Source organism: Rhamphochromis longiceps, linkage group LG9 (genome assembly GCF_057381845.1).
Source record: "Rhamphochromis longiceps isolate RC_006_pf linkage group LG9, R_longiceps_female_GT1.1, whole genome shotgun sequence".
Lineage (NCBI taxonomy): Eukaryota > Metazoa > Chordata > Actinopteri > Cichliformes > Cichlidae > Rhamphochromis > Rhamphochromis longiceps.
In genome coordinates, this window is record NC_140565.1 from 1,537,000 (window position 1) to 1,542,645 (window position 5,646).

The 5,646-nt window shown below is 41.2% G+C and overlaps 1 long non-coding RNA gene across 1 annotated transcript; it reads left to right on the forward strand.

Annotated features, from left to right (window-relative positions):
• The first annotated feature begins 2,678 nt into the window (after window positions 1-2,678).
• Window positions 2,679-5,320, forward strand: LOC146661502 (uncharacterized). Its single transcript, XR_014913221.1, has 5 exons — window positions 2,679-3,166; window positions 3,348-3,484; window positions 3,574-3,795; window positions 3,884-5,100; window positions 5,282-5,320. It is a non-coding gene; the product is annotated as an uncharacterized LOC146661502 (long non-coding RNA).
• The last annotated feature ends 326 nt before the right edge of the window (window positions 5,321-5,646 follow it).

Below are 5,646 nucleotides of genomic sequence, written 5' to 3' on the forward strand. Positions count from 1 at the left end.
TTACATTCTCTACTGAAACTACCCAGGAGTCTGAAACCACCCATTCAAGGACTTGGTAACCAACTGGATGAAGTCAGATCTGAGCTGATGAATGCTGAAATTATTGTTATTGATGAGATTTCAATGGTTTCAAAACCCCTTTTTGCCTATGTGGATGCAAGACTGAAACAAATCAAAGGCACTCAGAGACCTTTTGGTGGAATGTCAGTTTTAGCTGTTGGAGATTTTTACCAGCTGCCACCAGTGCGACAGTCTAAACCTCTCTGTGTTTACGATCCAGAACAGATTGACCTATGGCAGGAACATTTTCAGATGATCACTCTAACCGAGATCATGCGTCAGAAAGATGATGTGGCCTTTGCAGAGATGCTGAACAGGATTAGAGTCAAAGAAAAGACAGATGAGCTTTCTCAGTGCGACAGAGATTTGTTGTCACAGGCTGTGACTGCACCAGAAGAATGTCCAACTGAGGTCTTACACATTTATGCCACCAACAAGAATGTGGAATCCCACAACATAGATACCCTGAAGAAGCTTCATTCAAACATCATAATAATCAATGCAGACGATTTCCAGAAGGATAAATGTACAGGCAGAATGGAACGAAGAGACAAACCATTTACAGGTGGGCGAAATGATTTACCTGACACTCTGAATGTTGCTGAAGGAGCTCGAGTCATGCTGACCAGAAACTTGGACACACTAAACGGTTTAGTCAACGGTGCTTTTGGTATACTGGTAAAGGTGGTGAGATCTGAAAATGATGGACACATAATTAAACTGGGGCTCAGGATGGACAACCGGCAGCCTATGAGACACAACCACAGTGCTAATGCAGCATCTGATGATCTGGTTTACATTGAGAGAGCAGAGGAGAGTCTGAAGTTTAAAGGAGCAGTACGCAGACAGTTTCCTGTAAAGCTAGCATTCGCCTGCACAATTCACAAAACTCAGGGTCTTACAACACAGACAGCTGTAGTTTCAATGAAGAACATTTTTGAACCAGGTATGGCTTACGTTGCTCTCAGCAGGGTGACGTCTCTCAGTGGACTCTATTTGCAGGACTTGGATGAGAAAAAGATTTACGCCAATCCCGAGGTAACTGCAGCGCTCCAAACCATGAGACAAGCCAGTGTTGAGGAAATGATGCCTCTTCTTCAGGTCAGAGAAACAGCCAGCAGACTTGACACTCTTACACTGATCCATCACAATACAGAGGGTTTGCCATCTCACATCAGTGACATCAAGAGTCATCATGAAATGTGTTTAGCAGATGTTTTGTGTCTCACTGAGTCTCACCTTCAAGGCTCCTTTGTTGCAGACAGTCTTCATTTGGATGGCTACACCATGTTCAAACGCAACAGACATGTGTCCTACACAAACTTTCCTCACATGGCCAGCAGAAGTGGTGGGGGAGTTGTTGTGTATTTGAGGAATCATTTTCAGGTTCAGGTAAAACAGTATCTGCATAATGTCACTGATCTTGAGTTTTTAGTGTTGAAGGTTCAGGCTCCATTCCCTGCACTCATTGCTGTTGTGTACAGACCCCCTGACTACAGTTTGACACCATTCATGCAAAACCTGGTAAGTCTTTTAGATTCACTTGAAATAATGGACTGTCACCCAATAATTGTGTGTGGAGATTTTAATGAGAACCAGTTGCAGAGTGGAAGAAAACAGATTCTGGAGCAGTTTCAGTCGAGAGGGTATTCACAGCTGATCACTTCTGCCACTACAGACAAGAACACCCTGCTTGACCTCATTTTTATTTCTCAGCCACAGAAATGTCTGTATTCAGGTGTTCTGAGATCATATTACAGTTACCACAACCCTGTCTTTTGTGTCCTGTCCTCGAGCCAATCATGAAGTCGTCTGGTGAGTTTTGAAACAATTACAGATCATGTTTGTTACAGAGTTTACTGATTGTAGAGCATGAAAAAGATTTTTCATTGAAAAAAGGGTCTTCCCTACTCTGTCTGTCAGAAGACCCTTTCTTATTGCAATGTTATTAATCATTTCACCAAATCATGGCTGAACTTCATGCAGAGCAGAGAACATCTGCTATCATGCACCTCTGATCTGAAATGTGCTGCAACATTTGATAAACCAACATCATGTTTTAAATGACTAAATCTTTTTACTATGACGTATGTAGCTCAACAAACGAGATCTTCCCCTCCAAGGGCTTTAAAATATGAAATAGTAAATAAATAAATCCCAGATAAATGCAGGTATTTATTATGATGACATACACGAATAAATACAGACAATTATATTTTCTTGATTATAGTAGATTTTGTAGAATCAAAAGTTTTTGTGATGAATGAGTTTTTGCTTATCATGTTTTACAGGTAAAAAATGTCAAAAGTTTTAAACTATCTTTAGGCTACCAGAGATGTCTATAATGATACATTATGTAGAGAAAAACATTAGTACAGCTTACAGAATATGTATAAAAACTGATTTAGAAGTAAATGGATAGTTTTCTGAAAGTTCCCGACTACAGTTTAACACCACCCACCCAGCTCAGCTCCCAAGTGTCTATGTAATGCTGGTATGGTGTGTGAGTTTGACTTGGCCTTTATCCGGGTGGGTTTGGGTTTGGGTGGATAAAGGCCAAGTCAGAATTCTCTGAGCAGCTGGAAAAAGCTGCTAATAAACAAAGACATCAGAAAGTGTGGGCTTTAGGTGTAGCCCCCGCTTTCTGATGCACTAATTAAACTTAGTAACCGACACCCCATACCAGCATTACATAGACACTTGGGGCCTGAGCTGGGTGGGTGGTGTTATAAGCACGTGTTTTGTTAGATATATTTTTTCAGATAGGGCACAGTCTCCTTTGTGGGAAAACCTTCAAACTTCACCATCCTCAGCTGAAACAACAACATCTTAACACCATCTTCATGAACTGCTGAGCTAAACCTGATCCATCAGTGCTGGACTGCACAGATAACTACATGCCACAAGGAGACTGCTGTGTTATGAACTGCCATACCAGTGTGTCTTCAATGGAGAAGATGACACACCCATCACCTGACCTCCTGCCTGATCTGGAGACCATCATCATGCTGCCACACTACAACCTCTGAGACCATCAATGATGACTCCTACTGAGGAAACTGTATTTCCTGTCAGAGATGCTCAGTGATCCTCAGAGCAGAGAGAGGTATGATTCTTTATCTTTGATAAAAAATGTCAGTGTTTTTAATTCAATTAATTAATTAAAATCCTGTTTATTGAATAAACAATTCCACACTCAAATGATTATACTTGTTGACACTTTTTGAGTTTTAATTGACATTATGGATTACAAATCTATGCTTTTTCTACTCTGTCTCTCGGTGCAGGTATTGCTGTCTTCTGAGTTCTTCAGTGTCCCAACTGAGACATTCAAACCTCATTACAGAGCTCATGTCTTTCCTCACCATCATGTGAGTGTGAGATTGCTCTGGATTCTGGTTATGTGGCCTGCAGCACCTATAAGGTATTTCAACATTGTTCATTGTATAACTTATTTGTAGTTTTTAGGGTTTCTACAGACAAATAAAATGTTCCTTTTTCTGTATTTTTTAGAACAAGCTCGTCCAGTGTGCCTGCATTCCAGCTTCTTAGACTCTACGCAAGTGGACAGAGTATCAGTGTTTGACCACTCTTACAGACACTGACTTCTGTCAACTCACTGCTACTGATCAGGCACTTCATCCAGGAAGACAGAGGGCTGCAAGCCTGTCATCATTTCCAGTGTGGCTTTGTATTCTTGGGGTAGCATCAGATTTTTCCCACAAATATTCAAAGGTAACATTTATTTTAAGCTTAGTTATTAAATCAAAAGTCTTCTCTTGTGTTATGTCTGTGAAGGTTCTCATGGTGTCCTTTGATGTAGTCTCTCTCTTTACTTGCATACCCACTACAGAGGCAGTGGAGATTGTCAGAAAACGACTACAAGAAGACAGCTCCTTGGAAGACAGGACCAACTTCACACCCGATCAGATTTGCACACTGTTAGACCTCTGCCTTACCACTACATATTTCAAATACAACGAGGGTTTCTACAGACAAAAACATGGCTGTGCCATGGGCTCCCCCGTGTCACCTATTGTAGCCAACCTTTGCATGGAGGAAGTGGAAAGGAAGGCTCTTGGCTCTTTTAAAGGGAGAGTACCCAGCCACTGGTACAGATATATAGACGACACCTGGGTCAAAATCAAAACTCAAGAAGTGGAATCCTTCTCTGCGCACATTAACGCCGTGGATAAAAACATCAAGTTCACCAGGGAAGACACAAAGGACGACTGTTTGCCTTTCCTGGACTGCGCTGTGCACATTGAAGAGAACGGCAACCTCAACATTGAAGTTTATCGGAAGCCCACACACACGGACCAGTACCTCCTCTTTGACTCCCATCACCCTCTGGAACACAAACTTGGAGTAATTAGGACCCCCCCACCCCCCCCCGGGCAGAACATGTTCCCTCTAAGCCTGAAGGGAAAAAGAAGGAACACACACATGTAAATGAAGCGCTTAAAACATGTGGCTATCCTAATTAGGCGTTTATAAAGTCAGCAAAGATGCACAGAAAAGAACATCAGATACCAGCGAGGGAGGATAAGAAAGACAGATGCAACAACATTGTCATCCCCCATGTACTAATTAGACTTAGTAACCGACACCCCATACCAGCATTACATAGACACTTGGGGGCTGAGCTGGGTGGGTGGTGTTATAAGCACGTGTTTTGTTAGATATATTTTTTCAGATAGGGCACAGTCTCCTTTGTGGGAAAACCTTCAAACTTCACCATCCTCAGCTGAAACAACAACATCTTAACACCATCTTCATGAACTGCTGAGCCAAACCTGATCCATCAGTGCTGGACTGCACAGATAACTACATGCCACAAGGAGACTGCTGTGTTATGAACTGCCATACCAGTGTGTCTTCAATGGAGAAGATGACACAACCATCACCTGACCTCCTGCCTGATCTGGAGACCATCATCATGCTGCCACACTACAACCTCTGAGACCATCAATGATGACTCCTACTGAGGAAACTGTATTTCCTGTCAGAGATGCTCAGTGATCCTCAGAGCAGAGAGAGGTATGATTCTTTATCTTTGATAAAAAATGTCAGTGTTTTTAATTCAATTAATTAATTAAAATCCTGTTTATTGAATAAACAATTCCACACTCAAATGATTATACTTGTTGACACTTTTTGAGTTTTAATTGACATTATGGATTACAAATCTATGCTTTTTCTACTCTGTCTCTCGGTGCAGGTATTGCTGTCTTCTGAGTTCTTCAGTGTCCCAACTGAGGCCTTCAACACTTCACTTGTGTTAATTACATTTTATTTGTTGTTGTTTTCTTTTAGATTTATATGCAGTGATTAGATGTGGTGGAGCTTTGTTAACCGCGTGGAAAACATCTGTTTGTGATGATATTTACAATGAGGCTTTAAGGTGATAGTTTCCATGTAATTTCAATCCTTTTACTAAGCAAAAACATGTTTGCAATTAACATATTTTTTCAGTTTTGTCTTTTGGATTTATGGTTAACATTCCTCTGTGACAGCAAATACTAAACTGGTCCAAGTAACCAGCATATCATTGGTCAAAGGCAAAAAGGACCACATGTCACACTA